Source organism: Pan paniscus, chromosome 15 (assembly GCF_029289425.2).
Source record: "Pan paniscus chromosome 15, NHGRI_mPanPan1-v2.0_pri, whole genome shotgun sequence".
Lineage (NCBI taxonomy): Eukaryota > Metazoa > Chordata > Mammalia > Primates > Hominidae > Pan > Pan paniscus.
Window position 1 is genome coordinate 3,220,850 of NC_073264.2, and position 14,134 is coordinate 3,234,983.

The window sequence follows — 14,134 nt, forward strand, 5'->3', positions numbered from 1 at the left end:
CAGGACAAATATCCAAACTATATCATATGCACATTTGGCCATAATGAAGGGTAAAATCGTGTCACTTGTGATAACATGAATGAGCATAGATGACATTGTGGTAAGTGAAATAAGCTAACCATGGTAAGACAAATATCACATGATCTCATTCATATGTGAAATCTAAAAACACTCATCTACTAGAGAGTAGAAGAGTGGTTACCAGACTGGGAAGATAGGGAGGAGAGGTTTTAACAATGTGTCATGTATCAAAATACCACATTGTACCCCATCAACATGTGAAATTATCATGTATCCACTTAATAAAAGAAAAGAAAAAATAAAATGGAAGAGTCAAGATACTGGGGCACTGGAAGAGATAGAAGAGAAGGTGAGTTGGCAGTAAGGAAGAGAGAGTCTGAAAGAGCATGTCACAGAGTGGAACATTAAAGTTTATAACATTAGAAATCAATTTTTAAGTTATTGAAAAGTTAAGTTTATAGCCATGAAAGTGAGTAGCTCAATTGAAGTGAAAGTAAAAGTCAATGAAAGATTAAATTAGAAAATATATTGCTTGGCATTTAGTAATTACTTCAGAAATATTAATAAATCTTAAGAAAATTAAGAACACCAAAGCATTCATAGTGGGCCATTATCATAATACGAATTTATGTGGTAATATTTTATTCTTTCCAGTGAAGGGAGTAATTCAACAGTCTTGATTACAGGTTAGAAAATGATTTCTCCAGGTGTGACCCACTGACCAGATTCATTGTATTTGAATTGCTTGAGCAATTTGTTTCAGGAGAAAATGGAAAGATTTTAAGATGGACCAACGAAATTACCACTGAGTGTCTTTAATGGAAATCTCATCCTTGTCTAGAATAACCTGGGTTATCTGTTTCTATGGGGTCTCTGTGCCTTTTGTTTTCTTTGTTATTTGCAATTCTGTTAGTTGTAGATTACTGATAGTAATGCAAATATTCTTGTCTATAGACAGGCAAATGATTGATTTTGGTGGAAGTATAATTAATTTTCCTTTTTCCACCTTCCATCAAGAAGTCAGTTTTGAACCTATCAAGCAAATTTATTTCAGTGTTCCTTAGTGCCTAGATATGTGTGTGGCTCTTAATTTTCCATAAAACTTAGCATAACATCTTACTGGCTCCCTCATTAAATAAATGAGTTAAAAATCTTAGACAAGTGTTCATTTTATATTTGTAAGTCATAATTTACCCTATTTTAAGCAATTTTCCTTTATCATTCCTAAAAATCCAGATTCCTATGTCCCATGCTAGACCTATTGAATCAAAATCTCAGGCCGAAGGCACAATAATTTACATTGTTAGTAAGCTTTTTAAGTGATTTTTAGGCATACTAAATTGTATTAACCTTTACCATTCTAATTCTTTAAACTTGAATTATTGTATTTATAATTCCATCTTCGTCAAATTAAACTTTTGGTTAGCAAAAACTGTAGAAACCCCCTTATTCAATCAGATTGGGACCAGTAATAAACAGATTAATCACAAATTTAAGTTAGATGGAGGAATCATAAGAAGTATTAGATGTAAGTCCTTAAAACTTAACTTTAATTTAAAAGACATGTGTAAATAAATTTGCCAGAATTTTGATGACAAGGTCAAAGCCTTGCACGGATTCAGAGTGGAGTTTCTTGTGGAAACTATGCCAATGATATGTTGTCATGGATTTCTTGTTCACTTTCTGTGAAGACAACTGGGGTAAAGCAATCTGAAATCCTAGATTACACAATTTTTCCCATTTGTTTCTAGTTGTCTTGCCAACAGTTAAGCTGACAGCAACTGTTTGAGTTTCTCATTTTTCCAACACATTTAGTTTATTTCTCAAAGAAACAAAAATGCTACTCTTGTTATACTCATTTTCTCAGTTTACATAATATTTATTTATTTATTTATTTAGAGACAGAGTCTCACTGTGTCACCCAGGCTGGAGTGCAGTGGTGCGATCTCTGCGCACTGCAAGCTCCGCCTCCCGGGTTCATGCCATTCTCCCGCCTCAGCCTCCCCAGTAGCTGGGTGTACAGGCACCCGCCACCACGCACAGCTAATTTTTTTGTATTTTCAGTGGAGACGGGGTTTCACCGAATTAGCCAGGATGGTCTCGATCTCCTGACCTAGTGATCCGCCCGTCTCAGCGTCTCAACATAATATTTAATTAAATCACATACCTACAAGAACAAGAACAAATGGTGTAAACATATTTAGGAATCAACACAGCTTCCTCTTAGAAACTATACAATTTCTGTGATGGAAGGAGAAATTTACAGGCATTAAAAGTAGCTCAAAGGCTTTCAGTTTACAGTGGACATCAGTCAATAAGTTGTACAGGGGTAGCAGAAAGTGCTAATTGCAAATCAGTTAAGTGGAGGTCAGTTAAGGCAGCATCCACTGTATCTTAATTTGTAAAGTGAATGTTCTAAAACTGGGTTCACTTTTGCTATAAAGGACCAGATGATAAATATTTTAGGCTTTGCTAACCATACGGTCTCTATAGCAACCATTCAACTCTACCATTGTAGCAGGAAAGCACCATAGATCCATAGATGTGCTCCAATAAAACTTTATTAAAACAGGCAGCTGGTCTGAGGGCCATGTATATATCTTGCTGTTTTCATACAATTTTCTAAGTTAGTAGTCCCCTGCCTTTTTAATAATCAAGGATTACTTTTAATCCTCTCCTCTGATTTTATGTTTCAAAAGCCTTAAGAAAACCCCACAAAATATATTTATTTTGTAATTTTGGGGGGTTTCTTATTTTACTAATAAGTAATCAATGATATATAAAGGCTACCCACTAGGTCAGTATGAAATAATCAACATTATTAACTCTAATGACTTAGTTCTGGATAGAAATAAAAAGTATTCAACTATATATATATATAACTTAAAACCTGTATAGCTTTTTCTGGTGTAAATATATAACTTTTCGAGATTTTTCAAGTATTAAATAAAACTTTTGGAAATCCTCACACCTGGCTCCCTATGATGACATTCAAGAATTCTTAGGATTCTGGGAATCTTAGAATGAAAGTCACTGCTCTGTAGGAATGAATGAACGAATAAGAAAGGGAAGGAAGAAGAAAGAGCATGTTTACTAAATGTAAATTAATCATCAAGGAACTGTTATTTTATTAATACATTTGTCAATTTTAGGTTGCCAAATCTAACAAGATACCAACATGGCATTCATGGTGATCACACCTCTAGTCAAATTTTATTTTAGTTCATTGACTATAGTATTAATATCCTGAAATACTCAAAAATTCTGTCCTAACTCTGTGAATAATTCACTTATTAATCACCCTATACACTACTTAATGAATGGAATGATGCTTGGAATAAAGATAATTACAGGGCTAAAAGGGTTTTCTCTAGAGGCAGGTTATAAGATTTTGTTGTCTGACTGGATTAAAACAAAATTAATCAATATTTTCTGCAACCAGTGGCTTTTGACTTAGTCATCTATTAATATCTATCAATCACCATAACCTCAGTCCTATTTCCTCCATTCTTCTTTTTGCTATCATAAAAACTTGTCCATTTTTTTTCCTGTTAGATCTATATGTTTCTCCTCTTTTCTTTTCATCCAAACAACTGGACATCAACTTAGTACAGATAGTGCAATTGATCCGAACCCTACAGAACTCACTGTTTCCATTTACATAACTTACATAACTGTCAAGCTGAAATCACTCTCAAATTTTTTAATTCAAAATTTTAATTTCATTTAATCATATTTATTCATTCATTAATTAATTTATTTTGAAAATAATTTTAACTTGTATTTTACATTCAGGGGTACATGTGCCAGTTTGTTACATGGGTATATCTCATAATGCTGAGTTTTGGGGTATGAATGATCCCATCATCCAGATGCTGATTTGGTATGGTTTGACTCTGTGTCCCCACCCAAATCTCATGTTGAATTATAATTCCCAATGTAGGGGGAATGACCTGGTGGGAGGTGATTAGCTCATGAGAGCAGACTTCCCCCTTGCTGTTCTTAGATGGTAAGTGAATTCTCATGAGATCTGATGGTTTAAACATATGGCACATACCCCCTGGCTCACTTGCTCTCCTGCCGCCATGGTAGAACGTGCCTTGCTTCCCCCTTCACCTTCTGCCACGATTATAAGTTTCCTGAAGGCTCCCAGCCATGCTTCCTGTGCAGCCTGTGGAACTGTGAGTCAGTTAAACCTCTTTTCTTTATAAATTACCCAGTCTCGGGTAGTTCTATATAGCAGTGTGAGAACAGATTAATACATGAGCATAGTACCCAATAGTTAGTTGTCAAACCTTGCTTTCCTCCTTCTCCCCTCTAGTAGTCCCAGTGTTTATTCTTTCCATCTTTATGTCCATAAGTACCCAGTGTTTAGCTCCCACTTATAAGTGAGATCATGTGGTATTTCGTTTTGTATTCCTGCATTAATTTACTTAGGATAATGGCCTTCAGCTGCATCCATGTTGCTTCAAAGGACATGATTTTGTTATTTTTATGGCTGCATAGTATTCCATGGTGTGTGAAATGGTTTGGAAGGTGGCCCCTATAAATCTCATGGTGAAATGTAATCCTCAGGGTTGGAGGTGGGGCCTGGTAGGAGGTGTTTGGGTCATGGGGGTGGATCTCTCATGATCTGATACCGTCCTTGTGATAGCGAATTCTTTCAAGATCTGGTTGTGTAAGGGTGTGTGGTACTTACCCCCACTCCCATTCTCTCTTGCTCCTGCTCTGGCCATGTGATGAGCCTACTACCTCTTCACCTTCCATCATGAGGAAAAGCTCCCTGGAGACTCCACAGGTGCAATCAGATGCCGTCACCATGCTTCCTTTACAGCCTGCAGAGCTATGAGCCAATTAAATCTCTTTTCCTTATAAGTTACCTAGTCTCAGGTATTTCTTCATAGCAATGCAAGAATGGCCTAATAATACTGTGTGGATGTACCACATTTTATTGATCAAATCCACTGTTGATGGGCACCTAGGCTAACTCCATGTCTTTGCTATTGTGAATAGTGCCGCGATGAACATGCAAGTGCATATGTCTTTTTGGTAGAATAACTGACTTTCTTTGGGTCATATACCAGTAATGGAATTGTTGGCTTGAAAGGTAATTCTATTTTAAATTCTTTGAGAAATTTCCAAACTGCTTTCAACAGTGGCTGAACTAATTTACATTCGCACCAATTATGTGTAAATGTTCCCTTTTCTCCAGAGCCTCCCAAGATCTGTTGTTTTTCGATTTTTTAATAGTAGCTATTCTGACTGGTATAGGATAGTATCTCGTTTTGGTTTTGATTTGCACTTCTCTCATGATTAGTGATGTTAAGCCTAATCTCTGCCACCTGAAAACTGGGAAAATACAGTGTCACTTGTCAAAATAAGTTGTTTTACTTTGCTTTAAAAACAATCAATTGAGTAGTATATTTCTTCCATCAAAATTAAGAAGTAAACATTTAGAAATGTACAGTACCTTGCTGTTAAGTCTTCGCACAAGTATACCAATCCAACATAAAGGCCATCTTAAACTTTCATTTGAAACGAAAGGCAATTTTTAAGAGGTTAAGGGCTAGTAATTTGTTAAAGTCCTGAAGTTAAATCAGCTCAAGTAAATAAAAAGACTTTCTTTTAATTAAAGCCTTTTAAATGAACACTTTAAAGCATAGTTGGTTTCTCCCTCAAATCTTGTCCAAAGCCACTGTTTACAACTCAGTATATCAAAGAAGATTTCAGACATGATTGTGAAGCTCCCTCAAATTACAATGTGCTATTTGCAACCTTAGATGGCTATCATTCTGGCTTTTCTACCTTTTAGCAACAATAAGCACACCATTCCCATTTCTCCCCCACCCTGACTTACCCCTCTTTGCATTTAATATATAATTTTTTTCAGAGTGTTCTTACACATCTTTAACTGTAAATATGACAAAAGCACACAGTATAGTACATGTGCCACATGTATAAATGTTGTATCTAGTCATACAATTTTCCTTTTAAAAAAGAAATATTTTAATTTCAAAAAGCAAAGACTCTAGGAATCTTTTCTAGCTGCCAGTCATAAAAACATAAATTCCTGGTTAGATTCCCAAATTTGCCTGACCATAAGAACCACTTGTGATACCTGTCAAACACATGTATTCTGAGTTCCATCCGTGATCTCCTGAATCAGAATCAGCAGATGAGAGGCCTGGGAATACACATTTTAAACAAACGTCCACAGTGATTACGATTAGTCAAGCTTGAAAAAAATTTCACTAGGATCTTTATGACTGAATAACCTCACAAACATAGGAAAGTTACTGGAGAAAAATATGGGCAGAATTTCAGAATTCTGCCTTTGCTGAAAGTGTTTGTTCCCTCCTCCTCTACTCATCAAGACCTGACTGCTTATGTAACTCCCCCAAACCACCAACACCTGGAAGGAGTTGAAAATGATTTTAATGAAGAAGAAAAGCTGATGTTTAATTCAAAACTGATGGCGACAATAGAAGGGAGAGGCATGAATTTATCTTGATTCTAACACAAAGCATTGTATTTGAGTCTACAAACGAAATTGGTTTCATTTTTATTTTTTGTAAGTTTTTGCCAAACTCTATGCATATATAGAGGCTGGGCAAGAAAGAAAGAAATACAGAAATATGGCATATGCCATCCCTTATTTATTTCCTCATGCGACAAGCCAACAGCTTTTTCACCTAGTCCCTGCTTCAAGCTGACTTTGTGTCTACTTCTCTATCAGAAATGGAGCTTCCCTAAAGACTGCCTCAATGTCAGTTACCCAGAGGCCTTTTTTCCATCTTGTGCTCCTAAACTTCTATGATATTAAATGATATTACCCTTTCTGGAAATTCTCCTTAGCTTTGATTTTATAATTTTACTCTAACTCTGTTTCATTCCTTCTTTTATAGCCTTTCTTTTCTCTATCCCTTTACTGCAGACATGTTGTACGGCTTTGTTCTTGACCTTCTGATCTCTCCACATTCATTCCCTCAGAGCATGTATCCATTTTTTTGGTGTCGGCATTCCTGACTATCTGTTTATTACCATCATATAACAATGCTGGTGATAAGCATAGCTAACATATCCTAGGCATTTTCCATGTAGATTATAATAAGCACCCTATATAATTTATACCATTTAATTCCTCAAACCTAAATGGTACTATTACTAACCACATTGTATGAGATGAAGACAGTGAGATTTTCATCAAAACCATGGAAAGCCAACGTGAGGAGCCCCTGTGTGTCTCCTTTGTTAATGCCTCTGGGCATCATGGCATGTGGATTGCCGTGGAATGGGGATTAGGAAGGGCAGCACTGTGAAAACACCAGAAAATATGTTATGATAGCGGGTAAGGAAGCTCATCTCTGCACATTGAGATGGTTTTGTTTCTGAGTCAGGTTTGAGATGAGCCAATCCTGACTCCGTGGTGCCACCAGGGATCACGAATTTAATAAGATCTTCGTGGATGCTTGGAACCCAACTGGTCTCTGTTTTGTACTTTAAGGAAAGAGCCACAGCTTGAGTGGGGTGGTTTTGGTGTCACATACGCTATCAATAATACCCACCGTTTTGGTGTCACATACGCGATTAAGAATACCCACCGCTGCAGAGGAATCACCGTGGACTACTCCTCCTTTCATCCCATACTCTTGCGATGGATCCCTCTCACCTGTTTACTGATTTCATTCAAATTCTTCAGCGACCACTGGACCCCGACTTGCCTTCTCTATCCTGGCTCCCATCACTCTGCTTTACAGGCCTGACCTGCTCGCGGCTCCTCACACCAGCGCTGCATGGCTCCCTCCACGCCTCTGCCCTGTTTCCTCCATCTGACAGGGCTAGTTTCCTCCATCAGACACGGCTAGCTTCCTCCATCTCTATCGGGAAAAAGCCTGCCCAGCGTTCAAGACCCTCCTCAGATGCCGCCTCCACGATTAGGCTTCTTCCTGACCCCTGAGCCTGTAACACGCGCCTGTAACTCTCCACCTCAGCCCACATTCCCACAGCACTTGCGACGTCCGCGGCCCTCAACATGGCGCTTCATTCTATTTTAGGGTATTTCCTGCTTGTTTCCTGCACACACGGTCGCGCGAGGCACAGCCCCGAGTGACCCATGCACGAGTGGCCAGCGCTTCCAGACGCGCCGCCGCAGGCCGGCGAGGGAAGGCTGAGCCGCTTCCTGCCCCCGCGGGGACCGTCGCCAGCCCGCAGCTCTACCGGGAGGCGGTTCCACAGCGAGCCCGGCAGTCCCGCCACCGTCAGCACCGGCGCCTCGGGCGGGCTTTCCCCACCTCTGGGAGGCACGAATCCTCAGGGGCTCCTCGAGAGGGCGCCAGGGAGCAGCTGCGTACGGACACCTTTCGGCCCTCTGCGGCCGCCGTAGCTCCCCGGCAGAAACCCGGAAGTGGAAATCTCAGCCATTCAGCGTTTGGGTGAAGACGAAGGCGGGTTCTGGACAGACGTACGCTGTCAGGGAGTGTTTACTTCGCCTCCACTTCTGTTCCTCCCCGCCGTGGTGCTGCTCTGGGTCACATATTCGTCCTGAGCCGGCTTCAGCCTCTCCGCGCAGAAGTCTCCCAGAACCATGGCCGAGTACTCCCATGTGAAGTCTACCAAGCTTGTGCTTAAGGGAACCAAGGCGAAGAGGTGGGTCCTGCAGCTCCGGCGGGAGCCTCCTCAGTTCTTTTCGGACGCACTCCACCCCCTCGAATCCGGTGGAAGCCGTGGCGCGGAGAGCCGGCTTTGTGGCCTCCCAGGCTTCGCCCTGGCCCCTGTCCGGGCTGGACGGAGGCCGGACCGCGGTTCCTGGCGCCTGTGCAGAGAGGGGCAGCCTCCCGCGCGGACGACCCTGGAAACAGGATAGACGGGCGGGTGACCCGTGGCCCCGTACCCACGAGTTTCGGTCCTCTGAGGCATCTCTCCAGGTCTCTGCCTGGTGGGTCTGCGTTAGTGTGATCTCGTAGTTCATGATAATAACTTCCTTTATTAGGGATTATTCTTTTCTCCATTGTCTCTTCCTGGAAAAATTATTGATTAATTTTTTCTAAGCTAATATGTAGAGTGAAACCAGGATGAATCACACAGTGGTTGAGGTGTATATGGACTTTGATAGGGATATGGGCTGGAACCTGCACTCTGTCATTTACTAATTTTGTAATTTGTGGCAAATTGGTTAATATGTCTGGACTTCCATTTACTCATTAAGAGATCAAATATCTTTGAACCTCCGTTTACACATTTATACTTTCAGGCCATTTTTTATACCTTTAGAAGACTCTGAGGATTAAATGAGAGAACATATATGCAGTAAATAAATTGAGCCAAATGTGAGGAGGAGGTCGTCGTGGTAATTTATTAGCTCTTTAGGAGAAAAATACCTGTGCATTCATATCCCCGCTTCTTTTATAACTGGCAGATTTGCCTGAGGTTAACTGTACATACAAATATTGAGCATTTCCTCCTGGTCTCCGTGATAAACAAAGCTTTTGACATTGTTAGGCAAGATGGAAAGAAAGTATCAAGGAGTGAGCTGAAGCCACTGCCCTTGAGAATCCTCTCGAGGAGTCTGGCCTCATGAAGATGCCAGAATAAACGGCAGGTATATCCTGAATGAATGTGAGATTTTTACCCTGTGAATTTCCTGTGAGGAGTGGTGAGTTATCTTCTGAAAACTTTATGATGAAAATGCAGACAAGAGTGTCTTAAGATTATCGTAATAATCATAATTAATGCTTATATAGCACTTTCAATGCACCAAGAAATTGTTGTAGGCACTTTGCACATTAACTTTTTTCAAATCGCTCTTGGGTTTTTTTTTATTGCGATGTAATTCATAATTATAAAATTCACCCTTTTTTACAGTCAGTGGTTTTTAGTATATATTCAAGAGGTTCACTACTGTCTAGTTGCTCAGCATTTTCATCATCTCAGAAGAATCTCTTCCTACCCATTAAAGCAGTCACATCCCATCCTCCCCCTCTCCTAGTCCTTGGCAACCACTAGTCTGCTATCTATGTGAAATTGCCTATTCTGAATATTTCCTAAGAAATCATGCAACATGTGGCCTTTTGTATCTGGCTTCTTTCATTTATAACATTCTTGAGGTCCATCATTGTTGTAGCACTTGTTCCTTTTTATGACTGCATAGTATTCCATTGTATGGATGTAGCATTTTGTTCATCCATTCATCAGTTGATGAACATTTAGGTTGTTTCCCCTTTTTGACTATTGTGACTAATGCTAGTGTGAATATTCTTATGTAAGTATTTTTGTGGGTGTATGTTTTCATTTCCCTTGGGTATACATACTTAGGAGTAAAATTGCTGGGTCATATGGTAACTCTTTAACTTTTTGAGGAACCCCAAACTGTTTCCTGTAGATGCTGCACCATTTTACATTTCCACCAGCAATGTGTGAAGATACATATTACCTCTTAATCCTCACAATAGCCTTAAGAGTTAAGTTATTATCCTAATTTTTTAAGTGGGGAAACTGACTCACAGAGAGATTCAGTACCTTTTCCAAAAATCACAGAGCTAAGAAATGACAGAACCAGGATTTAAAATCTGGCAGTGTGGCTCTACAATCTGCTTTGAACTTTAACATGATATGTACAAAGCCTGAAGCAACTTCTCAGTACTGTATTTAAGAGGGCATAGCAATGTAAGTCTTCCTAAATCAATAATTTATAAATGCAACAGCTTAAAAGACTTCCAAGTTTCAATCTTATGATATTTATTTATCACACAAATCGATATACCTAAACTCATCTATATAAATTATGTCCTGTAGTAAGAAGAAAAAGAGGAAAGATAAGAAGAGAAGAAGATGAAGAAACCCAGTTTGATATGTTGGTGAGTCAGATTTCAGTGCTTTATTCTGAAAAAAAGTTAACAGTTCTTGAGATCTCATTGAAAATATTTTCCTAGTTAGAAATTTATGATGTATTCATATTTGTCTTAAAGTGCTTAAATATTACCTACATTTGTAAATTCCATTTATTCTTTAGCACAGTAGATGCTACTGATGCCTTTACTTCATTATCAGAACAGAGCACAGGAGAGAAGAATTACAACTCTCTGACTTAGTAGGCACCATTAGACTGCTTAATAGCCAGAGATTCTGATACATAATTTTAAAGGCTTAATGTAAATGTTATTCAACCAAATATATTTTACAATTTATTTTCTTTGAACATGTATACATTTTAGTTGTAGAAGTCAGTTGTCTCTTAAACGAAGTATCTTCACAGGAAAAATCATTATTTTGTGAACTCTGAAATGAATGAAAATTTTAAATACAATATCAGGGTAGCCTGTAAATGATACTAGAAATAAACTGACCCAAACACACTTAACCAGCCTGTTTTCCGTTTAGCTGTTTCCATACTTTTTTTTTCTGTTTTAAAACTTGGCAAGTTGCATTTTGAATCTTGATAAATTATGGAAGCTTAAAAATATATAAAATATGGAATGGTATAAAACTAATGTTCTGGAAGAATCATTGCTTTTGAAATGGCAAATCAACAATTCTAAAATTAGGGTATATATCTAGGGTAGATATGTAGATGTGGAATTGCTGTGTCAAAGGATAAGTGAATGTTTAACTATATAAGAAACTGCCAAAAATTTTCTAAAGTGGTTGTGCCATTTTACCCTTCCACCAAGAATGAATTAGTTCTCCAGTTACACCCTTGCCAAAAGTTGATGGTGTTGGCAGTCTTTTCTCCCAGTCTGAGTTTTTCCTTTTCAGTTTCTTAATGGTGGTTTTTGGATGGACAGCTTTTTTTTTTTTTTTTTTTTTTGAGATGGAGTCTCACTCTGTCGCCCAGGCTGGAGGGCAGTGGCGCAATCTCGGTTCACTGCAAGCTCCACCTCCCAGGTTCATGCCATTCTCCTTCCTCAGCCTCCCAAGTAGCTGGGACTACAGGCACCTGCCACCACGCCCAGCTAATTTTTTGTGTTTTTAGTAGTCACAGGGTTTCACCATGTTAGCCAGGATGGTCAGAAGCTGTTAATTTTTATAAAGCTTAGTTTATTTTTTTCTTTTATGGTTACTACCTTATCTCTTTGATCTAAGAGATCTTTGCTTACCCCAAAGTCAGGAAAATATTCTACGTTGTCTTTTAGAGGCATCATAGTTTTAGTTTTTACATTACATCTGTCTTTAGTCTCAAATTAATTTATGGCATGGTGTGAGTTTGTTTTCAAAATATACTTTTTTTTTTTTAACATCTTGATAGCCATTTGTGCCAGCACCACTGGTGTTTCCTTTTTCCATTAATCCAGTTTCATATCTTCATAAAAAATCAATTATCTTTCTATATATTGGTCTATTTCTGGACCCTGTTCTATCGATTGTCTGTTTTTCTTTTGGTATATTTCTCTTGATTGCTATAATTTCATGAAGTCTTGAGATCAGGTAGTGTGTGTCCTCCAACTTTGTACTTACTATTAGTTTATTAATTTCTATAGTGAGGCCTGTTGGATTTTCTTGGAGAATTGTATTGAGTCTAGATCATTTGGGGGAGAATCAACATCTTAATATTGGGCCTCAATATTTCATAATTTTCAATGTAGCAGTCTTGCATGCCTGTTTAAAAATTTATTCTTAAGTATTTTATAATTTTACACTACTGTCAGTAGAACTTTTGAATTTGATTTTCCAGTTGTCTGCTGTCAGTATGTAGATATACAATGGATTTTTGTATAGTGACTTTGTAGTCTCATAAGTCTGTTTCACTTATTACTTCTAGTGGTTTGTTTATATAGAATACTAAGAAATTTGCAATTATGTTTCCTGTGACTATCATTTTACTTTCTTTCTGATCCTTACGTCTTGTCTTGCTTTTTATTGGTTTATTATACTGCCCAGGACTTCCATAGTGTTGAACATAAGTCACGAGAATGGGCATAATTGCATTGTTTCCAAGCTTAGGCAGAAAGCTTTCAGTAGTCCACCATATGGTATGGTGTCTCTAGGATCTACAGAGAAAACCTTTATCAAAATGAGGACATTCCTTTTAAACTTTGTTTCTTGGGAGTTTTTTATCATAACAATGTTTAATGCTGTCAAATGCCTCTTTCTGTGTCTGCTGAGATGATTATACAACTTTCTTCATTTTGCCAATGAATTACATTGGTTTCATTTTCAACTTTTAAACTAACTTTACATCCCTGAGATAAACCCCACTTGGTTGTGGTGCGTTGCCTTTTGGGATATTGCTAGATTTGATTTCTAGGTTTTTTTTTTTTTTTTTTTTAAGATTTCTATATTGGTGTTGATGGGAGATATTGAACTTTTGTATCCTTTTCTTGTAATGGCTTTATTTGATTTTGGTGTCAAGGCGATACTGGGTGTCATAAAATTAGATGGGAAGTGCTGTCTCCTTCCCTGTTTTTGGAAATAGCTGTGTAAGATCGGTATGATTTCTTCTTTACATGTTTGATAGGATTTACCAGTGAAGTCATCTGAACCTAGAGGGTTTTGTTTGGTTTGGTTTTAATTTTTTGTGGGAGAATTAAGATATTTTAAGAGATATGTTCAGATTTTTCTGTTGTCAGTTTTGGTAACTTGTGTCTTTTAGGAAAATTTCATTTCATCCAAGTTGTTGGATTTATTGGCATAAAATTGTTCAGAATATTCCTTTAATATCCTTTTAATGTCTGTAGAATCTAATCTGTATTGCAGTCTCTTCATATTGGCAATTTGTGTTTTTTCTATTTTTTCCTGGATCAGTCAGTCTAGCTGGAGGTTTATAAATTCTTTATAAGATCATTTATTTTAGATCATTAATGATCTTTTACTACAGGGGTATTCAATCTTTTAGCTTCCCTGGACCACAATCGAAGGAGAAGAATTGTCTTGGGCCACACATAGAATACACTAACGATAAGCTGATGAGCCAAAAAAAAAAAAAAAAATCTCATAATGTTTCAAGAAAGTTTATGAATTTGTGTTGGGCTGCATTCAAAGCTGGCCTGGGCCACATGCAGTCCTCAGGATTTGACAAGCCTGTTTCAGTATTACTTATTTTATCTTTTTTTCATTTTTTATTTCATGTATTTTCAGTCTTTTTTTCCCCTCCCTTTAACTTATTTTCAGTTTACTTTGC

General features: G+C 38.0%; 1 long non-coding RNA gene across 7 annotated transcripts in view; it reads left to right on the forward strand.

Moving 5' to 3' along the window:
* Positions 1–236: 236 nt before the first annotated feature.
* LOC134729036 (uncharacterized) overlaps positions 237–14,134 on the forward strand; it is a 48,149-nt gene continuing 34,251 nt past the window's right edge. For 2 of the 7 annotated variants that reach the window (XR_010109874.1, XR_010109872.1), the window contains exons 1-2: positions 249–8,667; positions 10,813–10,874. This is a non-coding gene — a long non-coding RNA (uncharacterized LOC134729036). Of the gene's footprint in view, positions 8,668–10,812; positions 10,875–14,134 lie in introns of all 7 variants that reach the window. The other 5 variants (XR_010109869.1, XR_010109873.1, XR_010109870.1 and 2 more) reach the window with 4 other exon arrangements.